Raw genomic sequence first — 19,188 nt, 5'->3', positions numbered from 1 at the left:
CATTGCTTTGCTTCGCTTACAATCTCAAGTGATTTTACAAAATTTCCACATTTATACCATGTCTGTGTGTGTATACATTGTTCACATTTAAATCTTATGTTTTTTCTCTTATGTAAATTTTTTTTTTTTTTTTTTTTTTTTTTACCATTTAGAGAGAGCTTTTATATCATTGTCTTCTGATCTTCATGTATAGCAGCAGTATGTGAGAGGACTACCCAGTGATAGACTCGCCTGGGTAGTGTGAAGTAAGGAGCATAAATAGAACTAATTAGGGGTTTTTCTCCCTAGAATCTTTTCCCCTTTCTTTTTAATCAATAATTCCAGTTTTAGTCAGACAACCATGCTTTCCCCATCTTCTGTCTGTGTGGACCAGGTGGGACTCTGCTCATAGTTTTGGGGGTGTATCTTGTCCTGAAGGTCTAAGACAATCGCATCTCCATTGTCTGGCCCAGTAATGAGTTCAGAGTAGGCAAGTGAGCGGACTCAGGCCCATTGGAAGGAATACTAGACCTGGGGGGAGAGGTGTGGGAAACAGATCCTCTTTTCCTCTGGGTTTGGTAGTAGAAGGAGGTGGGGCTGGAACTGTTAGCACCACATTGAGTCCTGGAGGAAGCCAAGAGAGCAGAAGGTGCTGTCAGATAAGGAGAAGAGAGAAGACATGTGCAGGTGACGCCATTGACGCAGGTAAGCACCTGCACCAAGCCACACCTCAAAGTCAGCCTCACCTTTGGACTTTATAGCTAAGTGAAAAGCCATTTTCTGCTTAGGCCTGCTGGGGTTCGGGTTTCAGTCTTAACTGCTGTAACTCTGCAGGTGAACAAGCCATGATTCCAGTTTTCAGTGGTCCCAGTTTCTCCATCTAGAAAGTGGAGGTGCTTTTCCAGCCTGTCTCTGCTCTGAGGTCATGAGTCCATCACGATTCTCTGAGGAACATCCTAGCACTGGGCCAAGAGGCCACGCAGGCTCTTTGGTGTCTGACAATTTGAGTTTACTCTTGGATGTGGTATTTCTTTCCCTTGGGCAAATAGTTCATTTTCCCAAAGCTAATGGAGTCTCGGAAAGACTTATTGTAACTAAAGATTTCTATTCCAAAATGGCAATAGTATTATCCTTTAAAATATTAATGAAAACATTGAAGAACTCAGTCAAAAGTTGACACCAGCTAGGCTATAGTCAGTCTGACGGAAATATATACACTAAGTCCTTGCATTGTTTTGGCATTAAATACTCTGTGTCTTAGGATATAGAGAGAGTAACTTCACTCCATGACAATAAATATGGCCCAGAAAACTTAGTCACGAAAATGTGATGCTGTGTTGTTTCGGTGTTCAGCAAAAATGATATTGTGCATCCTACACTGAACTGAAGAAGGGCTGCGTGATGCGGGGAGGGTCACTTTATCGCCACCCCTCTCCTTACAGAAAAGAACAGACCCTTGAAAGTTGCTGGTGGGGAGCTGAATAGAGAATAGCAGGAAGTTTCCAATTGCCTCATGGCCTGGTTTGTTGCACTGGGAGGTTTTTGGTAAAATGGCATAAATATCCTGTTTCAATCCTTGTGACAAATTGAATTTTTGGGAAAGGATTCTAGAAAGAGATTTCTTACGGTGACCTGAACACAAAGGGTGTTTCATATTTCTACCCTTCTGCATAAGCAGGTCTCCCCCAGCCTGAAATGCCATTCTGCGCCTTCCCCACTGAGTTTCTCCTCTATTTCAAGACCTAGTTCAAGGGCTTTGTTTTTTCTGGCTCCTCCTCTAGACATTTGATTGCTGTATCCGTGGTCCCTGGCTGGTTTGGCTCAGTGGATTGAGCGTCGGCCTGCGAGCTAAGTGTCGCTGGTTCGATCTTCCAGTCAGGGCACATCAGAGAAGGAAAACTCTGACTCCAAAAAACCTCCGCTGCCTTGCGGCATACCTCTTCAGGGGAAAGGCTAAGGGAGTAAACCCCGACAGAAAATCCGGAGCCGGAGTCCCTAAGGCGGTTTGACGTTGTAGTCAACACCGGCAACTCCTGCGGCGCATCTGAAGCCAACATGTATTGACTCCGTCTTTCCCTTGGACCCTTCAGCTGTGAAGAGAGGGGGGGTCTGCTGCATGGGCAACAGCAGACCCTCCATATCACCCTGCCCAGGCTCTGTAGCTTCAGCTCCACTGGAGAGGACACTCCAGCGTCATCGCAAGATGTCGATTCAACACGGGAGGAGACAGATACTACCATGTCACTCCCGAGTCGGACTGCACAGCCATTCTCGGCGGTGCAGATAGACTCTTAAGAAGCTACACCATTGTCTCTCGAGACGGACGGCTGCCGACGATCCGTGGTCCCATTACTGTACCTTGGTTATCCGTAGTTTTTATAGTAGAATCAGTCAAAATGTGTTGTGTAGTTTCCCTGCTCCCTGTCTCTGCCAGTGGACTCTGAGGACCTTGGATTTAAAGACTTGCCTGACCCTGCAAGCACCCAATCAATCCACGTTTGCTGGATGAGTAAGCCTAGTGGCCCTCACGTGAGCGAACCTACTAACCATAATAATGAAGGCTACATACTTGGAACACCTAAAACGGGCCAGGCAATTTATATACATTACAGCTTATTGTAATTATCTTTAATGTAATTTAAAGATATAATCTTTAACCCTGCAAAGCAGCGATCCCCAACCTTTTAAGCACCAGGGACCAGTTTCATGGAAGACAAATTTTTCCATGAACTGATTGGGGTGAGGATGGTTTCGGGGTGATTCAAGTGCATTACATTCAAGTTCAACTTCTGCTGTGTGGCCTGGTTCCTAACAGGCCGTGGACCAGTACTGGTCTGAGGCCCAGAGGTTGGGGACCCCTCTGCAAAGTGTGTGTTATCCCTTTCCCCATTTTGTAGATGAGAAAACCAAGGCTCAGAGAGGTCTAGAGGCTTGCCCAGGATGTCACCATTAAGTGCCAGGGCAAAGAGATTCAAAGTCCGTGCTCTTTCCTCCACATAACATCTCCAGCTTTGCTTGAAATAGTTATTTAAAAAATTTTAAAATGCTTCCTTTTAAACATTCCCTGACTATTCCCACGAGGGCTCTGTTTCCTGCTAGATTCGAGCTACCTGCTTCCGTCTGCAAAATCGAATAAGCTACTCTGTGCAGCTCCTTCCTCAGGAAATCTGGAAAACGGAGCTGTTCTTTCGAAGAACGCTAACAATTGATCTCCATTTGCCGGCCTGGCCTGTGACTTACAGTTTAACCCATTGTGGCTCTCATTCCCTGGGCCTGGTAAGTCAAAAATCGTTTTTCATTCCCAGCAAACAGAAGCAGGACGTGGAAGCTGATTTTTGGAAAGCCCGGTTAAGAATGAAGCTTTTTCAGTAAGAGAAGCCAAACATGTTGATTAAAATGATCGAATTTCAGTTCTTCGCTTTGCTCCGCCAGCGTAGATCTGATCCACGCCTGTCACACTGGGCAGTGCACTTTACCCCAGCGCTTGCCAAATGCTGGATGTGAATTTACCCTGCTCCGGGTTTTGATGGGGTTTTCATCAGTCTGAAGATATATCAGAAACAAAGACAAGGTATCAGGAGGGAGACACGGACAACCGTGTGGTGACTGGGAGAGGGGGTCGGGGTGGGTGGAGGCGGAAGAGGGTATAATGAGGATACATGGTAATGGAAAAAAATGCAATAAGAAAAGACAAAAGGAGAATGTGGCGCTGAATGTATATGTACATATGCACAACACACTGACACACACACATACAGTCATAATCCTTTTCGGTAAGGATTGTTTTTTATTCTGAGATTATTTCTTTTTATCCACTTCTGACATTAAAATATCCTTTCTCTTAAGAAATTATGGTATGAACAGAGGATAGATAATTTCCTTAACATCTCAACCTGCCTGACAAAATAAAAATGTCACAGAAAGTCATATGCACCTTGATTTGTAAGCAAACTTGACGAGGCCATAAAATGTCAGAGTCCTGGAACCATGTCCCACTTTCTCTTGCCCATGTTTTGCTGGCCGGCCACAAGTAACGTATCTGCTCCCAAAGAGGGAGGACTAATGCTCTGAAAGTGGTTACTTTCTCCGGACTCCAGTCTCGCCTGTCATCTTGTCCCTTCATTGGCGGTTAGAATATGATGCCTTGTATCGTTCATATAGATCTGTGTCCTAGCTAATAAAATAGATGGTAACCATGCCTACCCAAGAGAGGAAGCATCTCTTTCTTTCTGGATTTTGCCAGAATCTACACATAATAGATGCTCAGGTGTTTAAAAAATAGACTTAATTGTTGGGGAGAGTGCTGAAAATTAATAAGATACTAATGATAACAGATTAAAATTATGTTTAAATGCTTTCTATACACTAGGCCAGTGGTTCTCAACCTTCCTAATGCTGTGGCCCTTTAGTACAGTTCCTCACGTTGTGGTGACCCTCAACCATAAAATTATTTTTGTTGCTACTTCATAACTGTAATTTTGCTACTGTTATGAATCGTAATGTAAATATCTGATATGCAGGATGTATTTTCATTGTTACAAATAGAACATAATTAAAGCATAGTGATTAATCACAAAAACAATATGTAATTAAATATGTGTTTTCTGATGGTCTTAGGCGACTCCTGTGAAAGGGTCGTTCGACCCGCAAAGGGGTTGTGACCCACAGGTTGAGAACCGCTGCCCTAGGTGCTATTTTAAGCATTCCATAAGTGTGACTTATTTAGTCCTCTCAACAGTAAAAAAAAAATAAAGGTTTTTCTTGTCATCGCCTTAGTTTTCCCAGGGAGGGGAACAGATATAACACAGGGTCACGCAACCTGTCTAGAACCACATGGCTTTTACTTGATAGTGTTGGGATTTGAACCCACATATGTTTAGCTTGAGACCACACTGTGCTGCCTCCTACAAGAACAGTTCTGACAGCTACACCTGAAGAAGAATGACAGGTTAACAGCAGCAGCTAGAACGGGAGCATCTCAGGGCTGCGTGTGTGCTGAGTAAGGGCTTTAGATGGATTATTTCAGGCCCACAATGACCCTGCACAATCTGGGTTCCTCTTATCCCCCTTTCCAGATGAGGAAGCTGAGGCACAGAGGTCTTGAGTGCCATGCCCAAGCCTGGGTTGTGGCAGAACCTGAAACTCAAGCATAGGTTTGTCTGACTCCAAACTCCCAGAGCTATGACTGTGTCCTTGGATGAGCATAGCATTTAGGGCAGGAAAATTCCATCTCCAGGCTCTCCAGTAGCTGAGCAGCCATGCCCAGGTCACTGGGCTCCTGGAGATTATTCCATCATCTGTAAGGAGGAGGATATCTGTGTGAGATGCTTAGTGAACGGTAATGTGCTGCTTAAACGTAATTGATTCATATATGCAGCGGAGGCTGGTTTCAAATCCTGGTCCTTTGAGCATCTCTGGAGATTCAGAGAGCTCACTCCCTTCCCTCTTTGCTTCCCTTGCTAGCTTTCCATACCAGCAGGCACCTCAGGAAGATTCGGGGTCCTGTTGCCAAGTAGCCCTAGGAACTGGATTTCGAGTTCCCAGTCACCTACAGCCACAGAAAGACAATCGGGGCTGACAAGCACCATGCTCATTAGGCAGACATTCAGTTATCTCCAGCCACAGAGATATTAGGAGAAGATATTTATAGCTGACCTTTCAAGATTAATAATTCCTCTGAAAGAGAAACTCTGATATTCAATGTAATTAAAAAAATCTTAAGTATTGAAGGGAATAATTATTTTACTGTTTGTAGTACAGTTTGTTACCTTTATTAAAAATTTAATAAAATGCATATGCATATCTGCCACACTTAAAAGACAGTGATAATGTAAAATCAGCTCAGTTTGCTTCTTTTAAATTGGATGTGTGACATTCTCATGACTCCTAATTATTCTGATATTTAAAAAAAATACATGCATTAATTTTGTAATTTGAGAAAGTAAAATTTCATAACAGTCATAAGAAATTAAAAAATGGATCTTTTAGTCCCACTAAAATCAATTGCTAAAGCAGCCGTGATTTTAAAGGCTGGGAAATAAAAATAGAAAACATAAAATATTAACATTTCCCTTTTTCTTAGCTTTTGATCTTCCCTTATTCTTCCTTTTGACTCCACATAAGACTGACAACTAATCTCATGTTTAGATATCGTGTGTCTGGTGAGAATCTTCCTGGCTTATCTCATTGTCTGGAAAAGGCAAGCATTAGGAGAATTCATTTTGTCCCCAGATTAATGCATCCTCATTGAAACACCTTCAGCTGAAAATCCTTATACCATCTTAATTAAATGCTTTGTGTCTTGATCATAAAATGTGCCATATACTGAGTGCAAACCCCCCCCCCCCCCCATTCCTTTCTAAATGGGATGGGAGTGACTGGAGCTTTTGAGGTGGGATGGCCGACAGGACAGTGTCAGTTCACATTTTAGGGATATTTGCTTGAGTACTTGATGCTTTTGGTTTGTTGTTATGGTAGAGATTTAAAATAGTTTTGCAAACATAAAAGCATTTCCTGAAGAGAAACACTTCATCCTTTCCTTTTAAAATTGTAAATTTTTATAACAGGATTTCAAAAGGATTTGTATAAAATAAACACCATGGACAGACCGCCTAGCCATTTTAGTTGTACTCCTTAAAGTCTTTGTTCACATATTATAATCAAATTTTTCAATTTTACGATACTTAAACTTTAAATGACATTTTATGGATTTCATTGTCATTAGTGAAGACTTCATAATACCTTGATTTGTTTAGTTACTACTTATGTAACCATTTCCTTATTTTTAACAATTAGGGTTTTTTTTGTTCACTTATTTTGCTTTTCTAGAAATGGCAACTGCAGAGTTTAGATTTTCTAAATATTTTGTCTTTTTGTATTTGTGTATCCTGCTTTTTGCTTTAAAAAGTATGGTCTTGGTAATCATAGTTAATGGTACAACAAGCCTAAACATGCTTACAGAATTATTTTCTCCAATGATGAGTTATTTCTTGTGGTCAAATTTTCTTCCCTCTGCCTGAGTTACCTATTTTTTTTTTTTTGCCATATTCTCATAATAAAGTCCTATTACTTATTTAATACCCAGCTTTAATATCGTTTTGCTGAGCCTTTCATTGATATTGTCTAACAGTACCTCTTTCAACATTACTTCTTTATAGCAGAGTACATTGTAGCATAATTGTGTTTCATTAAAAAAATTTACTGTTCCTGCTACACTGTGCTTTTGTTGAGGACCTTTCCTAAGTGTATTTTGTACATGTATCTCAACTTCATAAAACAGTTTGGACAAATTCAATATTGGTTATGTAACTTAATGAATTGAATAAAAGAATAAGCTTACCAGGGCCTAGATGAATGTAGGGAGAAATAAATCACTGTATGTATCAGAGGCATTCAGGGTCAGGAGGGACCTTTAGGGACTGGAGAAGCAGAAGGAGAAGGGCAAGGGCAGGAAACCTGTTTTTGTTGAGCTTTGTTATACACCAGGCACCAGGCCAGGTACTTTACACACCTTATCTCATTTAACCCTAAGGACAACTCTTGAAATAGGTTCTGACACTCTCATATTGCATATTGCAGATGAAAGATTAATGTTCATAAATATTGAGTAATTACAAAAGTTCACTCCATTAATAAGTGCCAGAGCTGGAGGAGAAAGAGAAGAAGGGGTATTTTTCTGAAGTTCAAAAGGAGGAATGGATGGGCAGATTCTGCCTAGGCATATGCACAGACACAGAGAGGAGTGATCAGCTGGTATGTACAGCAGTCCCTCTCTGTATCACGGTTCACTTATCGCGGCCTCACTGTATCGCGGGGTTTAAAAAAATATTATATTTAATTATTTATAGTTGATTTTTTGCTATGTCACAGGATTTTGCGGTACTGTCTATGTATGTTGTTAAAGTTACGTAGATTTAAGAGTGTAGACTATGTTTAAGAACATAAGTAGTGTTTATAAAAATGTGGAAAAGGTTAATAAGGGAGTAGGAAAGGTGAATAAGGGACTGGGAACGGTTTATAAGTGCGTGGGAAGGATTTATAAAGCCTTAAAATATATATAAATACTAAAACAAATGTAAGGATCCTATTTCGCTGATTTTCACCTAACGCGGTGGTGGGGGGAGGGGGGGCGGTCTAGAACGTAATACCCGCGATAAGTGAGGGAATACTGCATAGGTTACCGGGGAGGAAGCCAACTTGGCTAACCTACAGAGTTTGGATGGAGGTGTTTGTGGTACCACACACTTATCAGTCAGGAAGTTATTAAGGCTTCTGACAGAGTAGAAGGGGTTAAGGTTCTGCGGAAGGGTGTGTCTGTATAAATGGTTCCAGCTAGGTTGGCCTGAGCAACTCCAGGTCCCCAACGCGGCTTATATTCTCACTACTGCTCTGTTACCAGATGATTATGCTGAGCCCCTAGGAATTAATTTACATTGCCAGGAGCCTTTGGGGGAAGCCCAGTTGAGACTTTTAATGAAACAAAAGAGAGAGTTGAACTAAGGAAAATAGTTCAAGATAGGAAGGAAGCTCTGCTACTTGAAAGATTACATTAAAAAGAAAAATGTATTATTTAAAAGGGAAAAGAAGATTAAAGTTGTTGCTAAATTTCCATTTTTTTCTCTAGAGGAGTGCTTGTAAAATGAAATACAACTTTTAGGTATGGGCCATGTCTTAGCCTTGTTCAATCTTCTATAACGAAAATACTGTAGACTGGGTGGCTTGTACACAACAGAAATTTATTTCTCACACTTCTGGAGGCTGGGGAGCTCAACACCACTGCCCTAACAGATTTGGTGTCTGGTGAGGGCCCAGTTTCTGGTTCACCCATGCCATCTTCTTGCTGTACTGTGACATGACAGAGGAGCCATGTAATAAGGAGGTGGCAGAAGTGAATATCAAACACTTGGAGATTAAGTGAGCAATGAGAGAGTCAGATGCAGTGCTCCATGGTGATCATTTATGAGTGTATATGTATGTGTGTGTGTGTGTGTGTGTGTGTGTGTGTGTGTATGCTTATACTCAAATTACCTAAATAAGGAGGGCTTGGGAAAGGAATTTTGAATTCTACCTTTGAGAAGTGAGAGTCATAATTTAGGGCCTTCCTCAAACACACTAAAGCTGTTCAGAACATGCTGGGAAAGCCAAAATATCACAGGCCCATTACAGATAGAAATCCTCTTTGAATCTATTTCCATCTCTTTTTTTCCAGAATAGAGAGACCCATGAAAATAGTACCAATAGCATATAGACATATTGGCTGAGCACTGCATGACTCCTCAGAGTGTGCCATTCACACAGACTCTGCTATGATGGCTCCCCGAGAGCTGTGCCACTTGGAAGCCCTCAGTGTGCCTCTTGCATGCACAATATTAATTAATAAGGACAGCATTATTGAGTGCTTAGTGTGACTCAGGCACTCTCCTACTGTAGGACAAATGGAGCAGTCCAGAGCATGGACTTGGAGGTCTAATGGGCTTGGATTTGAATTACATGCCTGCCACCCACTAGTTGAATCTTAGAATCTTATTTTCTTTGTAAAATGATGGTGTCTATACTTATGGCATTAAATTGTAGCACATGCCTAACCCATGGTGAGCATGCCAGGAAATGGTAGCTATAATTTTGATTCACAGCCATTATCTCATATACAGTAATTCCATTATAGTCTTATAATTTAGTTCTAACTCACAGAGAAACAGGTTCAGAGAACATCAGACATGCCCAAAACAAGATGGCTGTGGAGTGGGTTTACACTCAGATTTGGGAGCCTGTGCTCATTCTACACTAAGTTGATTTTTACCTACTTCCAAGGATGAATCTGTAATCAAAAGTCTTTTTCCTCTGAGCCTGTCTTGCCACGTTCAACATAAATATTAATGCAGCTACCATCTGCCATCATGTGAAAACACTTGGTCAAATCTATTTTAGCAAATGAAGTAAAATTGCCTTTTGTTTGGTTTAATGTATGTATGTGTTATGCATTCTTTTGACCATCTAGTTCGTTTTTGAAGTGGAGTTTGGTTACCTAGGGAACTAGTATACAGCACTAGGAAAAATTTTTTAATTAGATGCAAGTTCAAAGTTGTTAGAATTGTTGGCTGAATTTCAACTGGTGACCACTTAGTGACTGGAAAGTAACATAACTTCACTTTTTTCTATAAATATAAAACTAAAGGTGAGAGAAAATGAAAGAAATTTATGAGAATTGGTAAAAAATAAGAATCTTTAAGTTGCAGACCTTCTGCATGCAGTTGGAAGCCAGCTAATCGATATCTTTATTTCAGACTGTATAATCTGCACATATTTCTTGCTCCTGTGGGATATGTTTTATATATTTTTCAATGGAAATAAATTTTACATGCCATGTTTTAGGAGATATATAGCTGTTAATGGCTTTGCGTTCCTTTCTGAAGTGGCACTATATAAAGTCTATGGGATCTTGCCTCTCCCTAGACTCATCTTTCTTTTTAAGTAAGCCTAGGTTCAAGTTCAGTGATTCACAACTCTCAAAATGCACCAACTATTATTACAAAAATAATTGAAATTTTAAAATAAAGTAAAAATTACTCAGAGTCCCTTCCTCCACCTCCAGGACTACAACTTGTAAAAACAAGGTCAGGGCAGAGAGACCCAACCCAAAGTGACACAGGATTTGTGGAACTAAAGGCATGAATCACAGCAATGTGTGTCTGAGAAATGTGAGGATCCTATACCAAGAAGTATAACGTGGGAGCTGGTCTGAAGAGCTGTAGGGACAGAAATAGGAAGATTCGGAATGGAAAGTTTGGAGTCAGATAAAGACTCAAAGGTTATGAAACTGATTTGCAAATGAATGAGGGCAAGTTGGATGCTATTTGTTTTACTTCAATGGTGGCAGGTGGTAGAGACTTGGGTTGGTCAGCCTCCATTAAAAGACCAGTGTCAGGCAAATATGTCCTCACAGAGCATGTGTTTTAGTTCTTATTTGTTTTCTTATCTTTTATATTAACCAGAATTAAGTGTGGCCATGAGAACTGAAAGGATAGCCTGAAAATATGGAGTCAAGAGAGGTATGTTAAATAGTCTAGGGCAGGGCTTAGAATTGAGGGCCAAGTGTGTAACTACCAAAGTGTTAATGTAATGGGCCCGGGAAGAGACACTAGCAATTACGTTGTGGGAAGCAGAACAAGCAGGATGGGAATACAAGGCCGGAGGTGCCACGAAGTGCTGGATGTAGCCGCAGAAGCATTTCCTGATGTGGCTGGATCTTTTAGAGCAAGACGGGAAGTTCTTATGGGCTCTCAACGAGTTTGGACTCATCGGACCTTGAAGGATGGGTAGAGTCTGACAGAGTGATATAAGGGGGAGGACATTGCAGTATAAATGTGCACAGGATGAACCAATGCTTGAAATGTTTCCTATATATCCTGAACCCATTGCCCTCAGCTGTGTGCACTCGACATGACATCAGTTAAGGTTTCCTCTTTGTGTACATCTGGGCCCTTTCAGTGGAGCCCTTACCTTAGCAAATACTTAGATCATAAAGCCAGCAGCTGGTGATGCCATGAGCTATAAGGGTAGTCATTTCCTTGTTCTAAGGAGTCTCCCTCACACCCATAAAGTTATCCTCTGATTGATGGTGAAATATCAGAACAAAATGGCCTTGGACTGTCCTCTAAAGACATTCAGACTGAGAAGGTGGAGGACTTTCCAGGAAGTTCACTGGAAGGCCAAGTGTTTTCACCCTGAAAGGGGCAGTGGCAGCAAAGTACAATGCCCGGACAGAGCGAATGCAGACGGGAGCAAAAGGGTGCAAGACCAGTAATTAGAGGAGAAGGTGAAGGTCATCTTCCAAGGACTAGTCCCAGGAGCAGGAAAGCCTGAGGAATGCAATAAAGAGGTGCAGAATAAACATAGTGGGACTGAGTGAGTGAGCTGCAGTCCATACAAGATGACCAAAGGAGAAGAGGACACAGGCAGAGAGAGAGCAGGGAGCAGTCACACACTGACCAGCCATGTCCAGAGGGCGGGCGGGCCCAGCACAGGTGGTTCATATGTATATAACGCATACCTTGTTTAATAGTTTAGCAGGATCATTTGGTATGTGTAATGTTGTTCTCAAGCACGTTCTTTATTGAAAATTACCAGCTACAGTGGTGAATACCAGTATGTTAGTAAAATACTTAGGGTGGGTTTTACCAGCCTCCTGTCCCTTGGATTAATGCCCAGACTGGAGAGTCTCTCCCAATTTGAGTCTACCTATGTCCTTATTCTCCTGATAGAAATGAAAGGGCTTTGGGTACTTGTGTATTTGAAATAAAGGATCTTTGATATAATGGAGTTGAGTATAAGTGTAAACAAGCTGCCTACTCGTCAAAACACTTCACTTTGCAAGTGCAGAAAGGTGTAAATTTAATGACAAACTTATACGAATAAGTCACTCCATATACACTTGCTGATATATGCATATACAATGCATCAGAAACAAATAGAAGTGGACTCAAATGTATACATGGACATATAAATTCTTCGCATTTGAAAAATATAACCAAGGACATTAAAATATTCATAGAGGCCCCTTTACAAAAGAATTGATTTCAGACTCTTTCTGCCTGTATTCAATTGTAAGAGGAGAACTAGAATAATCTATATCTTTGCCTCCTATAACAGGTGCTAAGGCTAATGCTCTGTTGGAAGACAGTACATTTTTAAGCCTGTTCTGAGAGAATTTTTGATAAATGATAAATTTTCTGGAAGCACTGAATTATTAGATTTAAAAGAGCAGGCATGCATTGTCGTCAAGTAAATGGTGTGTAATCTAGTTATAGTTTCATATGGTGCTGTTCGGTAATTTAAAAAGCATGGCAAGAGGTAGAAAAATGCATCTTTCAATAAGATGCACAGAAAAGAAAACCTTGGCATTATTGGCTTTAATATTTATGGCTTTTACTATCTTAGTGACCCTGGAACTTTATGAAATCTAATTCTTTGCCATTTTGCTGAGATGTACGTAGTATAGAATTTATATTAATCAGAGAACTTATATCGGTAACTTCATTAATCATTTTGTTTGTTTCTGTATATAATCTGTGTACACACGAAGGGGTCAGTGGAAAACTTCCAGTTACACTTACTCCATGTTTATCGGATAAATTATTTGTGTTGCAGTGACATTTAAAACAGAAGTTCACAGGAGCAAATTTAAACAATGTCCAGCTTTTTAAATAAGTGGTCATTTAATCTGTTTCATCTCTTTTTGAATACTGCTTTAGAGATGAGACGTTCTCTTTTGGGGTAGTTCTAATTTCTAAAAGTTATTTTATATATTGAACACCAATCTAATTTTTCTTTTATTCACTGGTATTAGATAATTTCCAGATCCTTCATGATTTCTCCTTTTAGTCAATATTTAGTGAGAGCCTGCTTTGCGTCAGCACTGTTATTGGTGCTGCATATACAGTATTAGCAAGACAGACAAGGGTTAATCACACGGAGCTTACAGTATAGGGAGGGCAGACAAAAAATACGCACGTACATAGGGAACACAAACAAAAATATTAGAGAGTGACAAGTAGTGCCCTGAGAATTAAACAGGGTGACATCATGTGGAGTGACTGGTGTCCAGGGAAGAATTCTGAAATAGTACCTTGCAAACAATGCAAAGATAGGAGGGGATGGGACAGGGTGGGTGGGGAGCATTTAACATTTAAGTGACCTTACAGCCTTGAAGCAATACTGTGCTAGGTGCTGGGCACTTCCTCAATTCCATCCCAGTAAATGCTCCAGAAGCACTGGGAAGAAGAGCCAAACCTGAGCCTCCTGCATGGAGCCAAGCCCCTGGAAGAGCACTAAAGAGTTTCAAGTGCTCTGTGCTCTAAGCCAGGGGTCCCCGACCTCCAGGCCGCAGACTGGACCATTATCAGTCTGTGCCCGTTAGGAACTGGGCTGCCCATCAGGAGGTAAGCTTGAATATGTACTTGGATCACCCCTAAACTACCCCCCACCAGCCTGGTCCATGAAAAAACTGTCTTCCATAAAACTGGTCCCTGGTGCCAAAAGGATTGGGGACCGCTGCTCTGGGGAGCAGTTATGCAAAAAACCTAAGGTGTTGGAGGACCATCAATAAGAGTTTTGTGGCCAAGTGTAGTGCATGAGGAAGAGAGTAGCCCAAGATATGGATGGAGAGGAAAACAAGGGGAAGACAGCCTAGGATTTTTGTGAGCTAGGAAAGAAGTTGGCTTTTATCTTAATTGTGATTGGAAAGTCATCAGAAGTTTTAAACAGGGGAACAAGGCCATGCTATGGACATTATAAAAGGACCATTCTGGCTGCTGGGTGGAGAATGGATGAGGCCGCCAGGAGCTGTAGTGATGGTTCGTGGAAGGTGAGTGATGGTGGCTGGGATACGGTCGCTAGTGATGGAGAGGGAGCGCGGTGGACATGGTAGAGAGGTGTCTTGGAGGGCTTCGTGGATAGACTGGACATTGAATACAAAGAAAGAGAGGAGTTAAGGATAATGCTTAGATCATTGGCTGGTACAAGGGATGGCGTTTCTGTTCCCAAGAGGGGAATATGTATTGCCATTCTTCCCCTGTATTAAAATATTACAAGTGATGTGATTTATATATGTATGCAATATATCAGAGGAAGGGCAATTAGAAAGGAAGTTTCTGCCATTATAGTTCATTCTGCTTTTGCTAGAGTTCAAATACATACAACTATCCTAAATTTATAAAAAATTTTAAATTCACTTTAAGACCTAAAGTAGTTTTAGAGACAAGATGTTTATAGGATGCATTAGTATTTTCTTGCTGTTTTAAGGCCTCATAGATGGTATTTAATAAGGAAAAAATTATGCATTTTGGAAGTTTTAAAATAATGTGAAAACTTAGGGAAAAATAAGGTGACAAAAACTATCCTGGGGAAATATTTTAATAGATAGAACTTATGAAGGGTTAATATTCTTAATTTCTAAAGAGTCTTAAAAATCGATTAAAAAAAAAAACATAACAAATACCCACTAAGAAAATGAACACAAAACACAAGAAGGCAGTTCATAAAAGACAAGGCCAGGCAGGGGGCTGGGGGGCCGTGTGAGAAGGGCAAAGAGATTAAGAATTACAAATAGGTAGTCACAAAATAGGGAGTGTAAAGCAAAGCCTGGGAATATGGTAAAAAATATTGTAATAATTATCTATGGTTCCAGGGTATTACTTGAAATGTTGTGGTGGGGCCACTTTGTAAAGCGTATGATTATATAACTGTATGTGGTACACCTGAAATTAATACAAAATAATAATTGTATGTAAAATGCAATTAAAAAAGAAAAGAAAAAAGAAAAAGTCTATAGCCTGAGAGAAAGTTCTACCACACCGATAGTCAAACCATTCAATATTTATAAAATGATGAGAAACAATATAGCGGATAAGAGTTTAAAGACTAGAAGTAGAATTACTGAGTTTGAAGACCGAGCTCTAAAACTTACCAACTGGGCAGCTTTGGGCAAGTAAGCGGTCCTCTCTTTGCTTCAGTTTCCCCACCTGTATGTAACGTGAGGGTCATAGTAGTGTTACCGGACAGCACCCGCCCGAAGTTGGTCTGCCTCAGGCTAACCTGTAGCGTGCGGGTTCTTGACTTCATGTAGGACAGATTTCACAACAGGAATGCAGATGATTTTTGAGAGTATGTTTATTAAGCTGGGGACAGTGAGACAAAGAAGGGACTTAGGGTGGAAGAAGTAACAGCAGAGAGCCTAGGTGGTGCTCTGCTTTGACTCCCTAGAAACATTATGGGAAAAGATGAGCCAAGGCAGGGCTGCCTTTAGCTCACTGGGAAGTCAGAGGAAAAGGGGGTCCTGGAGACAGAATCAGGGGGTCAGCCTGGGCCAGGCTGCCACTGCCTGCTGCTCCCCTGGCTGCAATTCTCCTTGGGACCCTTAGAGTTTAGAAGGGACATGGGGGTGCTCTAGAGTGAGCCTGTACCGTGTCTTTGTTCTGAGGTCTTTGGATCTTTTTTCTGTGGGTAAGAATCTTAGGGGAGGGTTTCAGCAGAATATTTTTCAGCTTTCCAGGTGTATTTTTAATATGCTGATGTGGCAAAATGTGTGCATAGGGGTTTTTGGAAATGTTCATTGGTCTATTATACTGTTTTACTTTTATCTTGGGTCTGTCTGGCTTTTAATGGGGCTTTTGTTATTTCTTCCCCTGACTTCTTCTGCCCTTGGGTTTAGCTAGCATAAATAAATAAACCCATGTCTCTATAGACAATTAATATTTGACAGAGGGGGTGGGAGCATAAAATGGAGCATAAATAGCCTCATCAACAAATAGTGTTGGGAGAACTGGACAGGGACAAGCAGAAAAATGAAACTAGACCACCAACTTACACCACACACCAGAATAAACTCAGGATGGATAAAAGACTTAAATGTAAGCTGTGACACCATAAAAGTCCTAGAAGAAACACAGGCAGTAAAATTTCAGCTATTCCATGCAGCAATATTTTCTCCAATATATCTCCTAGGGTGAAGGAAATAAAGGAAATAATAAACAAATGGGACTACATCAAACTAAAAACTTCTGCTCAGCGAAGGAAAACATCAGCAAAACGAAAGGGGAACCAACTGTATGGGAAAACATATTTGCCAATGATACCTCAGACAAGGGTTTGATCTCCAAAATATTAAAAGAACTTATATGATTCAACATCAACAAGACAGATAATCCAACTCAAAAACTGGGCAAAGGACCTGAACAGACACTGCTCCAAGGAGGACATACAAAGGGTCCATAGACACATGAAAGGATGCTCAACATCACCAGCCATCAGAGAGATGCAAATTAAAACCACAAGGAGATACCATCTCACACTGGTCAGAATGGCCATTATTAACAAATCAGCAAACAAGAGCTGGCAAGGATGTGGAGAAAAGGGAACCCTAGTGCACTGCTGGTGGGAATGCACACTGGTGCAGCCACTGTAAAAAACAGTATGGAATCTCCTCAATAAATTAAAAGTGGAACTGCCTTTTGAGCCAGTGGTTCCACTGCTGGGAATATACTTGAAGAATCCTGAAACACCAATTCAAAAGAACCTATGCACCCCTATGTTCATAGCAGTGCTATTTACAATAGTCAAGAGCTGGAAACAGCCTAGGTGCCCATCTGTAGATGAGTGGATTAAAAAACTGTGGTACACAATGGAGTACTATGCAGCAGAAAGGAAGAAGGAACTCCTACCCTTTGTGACAGCATAGATGGAACTTGAGAGTGTTATGCTAAGTAAAATAAGCCAGGCAGCAAAAGACAAATACCATATGATCTCACCTAATACAGAAACCTAATGAACAACACAAACAAATGAACAAAATAGAGCCAGAGGCATGGAAACAAGGGACAGACAGACATTGGCCAGAGGGGATGAGGGAAGAGGAGAAGTGGGGAAGGAATGGGAAGGGTCTAGTCAAGGAACTAGTATAAATGGGCAACAGTGTGGGGATTGGCTGTGGGAGAGGGGTGAGATCAATGGGGAAAATGGGACAACTGTAATAGAACAACAATAAAAAAAAAATTAAAATTCATGTAGTTGAACAAAAAACATTTTTATATAAACTATTGATGGATATCTAAGTATAATATGGGATTTTTTTTTTAAAAGAGCTTTAAAATAAATAAAATTTTTAATAAAGAAATTTTATTTTGGGGAATTCAGCCAGTGATCTATGTGATTTTATTTTTTTTTGATCCTAATGATGTTCAACAGCAGGGTGACTTATAATGGTAAAAAATTTAGCAAAACTTGACTTCCAGATAAAGAGGTGATTTGTATAAATACATTAAATTTCACTCACTCTCTAAACTTCATCTAAACTTCATTAGAAGTGATAACAAATATTTATTATAAAATATTTTTATTGTATTTTTTTCCATTACCGTTTAACCCCGTTATGTCCCCCTCCCCCTGCAATCACCACACTGTCGTCCCTGTCCATCAGTCCTTTTTCCTTTTTGTTCAGTCCCTCTGCACACTGACCTGCCCCCCACCGATAGCTGTCACCCTTCTTCCTGTCTCTGAGTCCGTCTGTATTTTGCTTGTTAATTCAGTTTGTTCATTAGATTCCACATATGGGTGAAATCATACGGTATTTGTCCTTTTCTGACTGGCTTATTTCACTTACCTTAATGATCTCCAAGTCCATCTATGCCGTAGCAAAGGCTAATTTTTTTCTTCTTTTTAATGGCTGAGTAGTATTCCATTGTGTAACTGTCCCGTAGTTGTTTTATCCACTTATCTACTGATGGACACTTGGGCTGCTTCCATTTCCTGGCAATTGTAAATAACGCTGCAATGAACATAGGGGTGCTTATGTCCTTTCAAATTAGTTTTTGGGTTTCTTCAGATATATTCCCAGAAGTGGGATTGCTGGGTCGAAAGTCAGATCCATTTAAAATTTTTGAGATCTCTCCATACTGCTTTCCGCGGTGGTTATACTGGTCTGCATTCCTACCAACAGTGCATGAAGGTTCCCTTTTTTCCACATCCTTGCCAGCACTTGTTTTTGGTATGATTTACTGATGATAGCCATTTTGACAAGTGTGAGGTTGTATCTCATTGTGGTTTTAATTTGCATTTCTCCAATGATTAGTGATGTTGAGCATCTTTTCATGTCTACTGGCCAACTGTGTGTCCTTTTTTAAATTGGATTGTTTGTTTATTTGGTGTTGAGTTTTGTAAGTTCTTTATAAATTTTAGATATTAACCCTTTATCAGATCATTGATGAATATGTTTTCTCATTCTGTGAGTTGTCTTTTTATTTTGGTAATGGTCTCCTTTGCTGTGCAAAACCTTTTTGGTTTGATGTAGTCCCATTTGTTTATTTTTTCTTTTGTTTCCCTTGCCTGGAGATATGTATCAATATATAGAATCAACAGGATTCTTTCAAGATTCCAGTGTTATATTTCACAGAACTAGAAAAATATTTCAAAAAGTTATATGGAACCACAAAAGGCCCTTCATAGCAACAGCAATCCTGAGAAAGAAGAACAAAGTTGGAGGAATTATGCTACCTAATATCAAACTATACTACGAGGCTATTGTAATCAAAACAGCATGTTACAGTATTTCCTCACTTATCGCGGGTATTATGTTCTAGGCCGCCCCGTGATGGGTGAAAATCCGCGAAATAGGAACCTTACATTTATTTTAGTATTTATATGTATATTTAAGGCTTT

This window comes from Furipterus horrens, unplaced genomic scaffold (assembly GCF_987537825.1).
Source record: "Furipterus horrens unplaced genomic scaffold, mFurHor1.1.pri manual_scaffold_2, whole genome shotgun sequence".
Taxonomy (NCBI): Eukaryota; Metazoa; Chordata; class Mammalia; order Chiroptera; family Furipteridae; genus Furipterus; species Furipterus horrens.
This window is presented reverse-complemented; position numbering follows the sequence as displayed.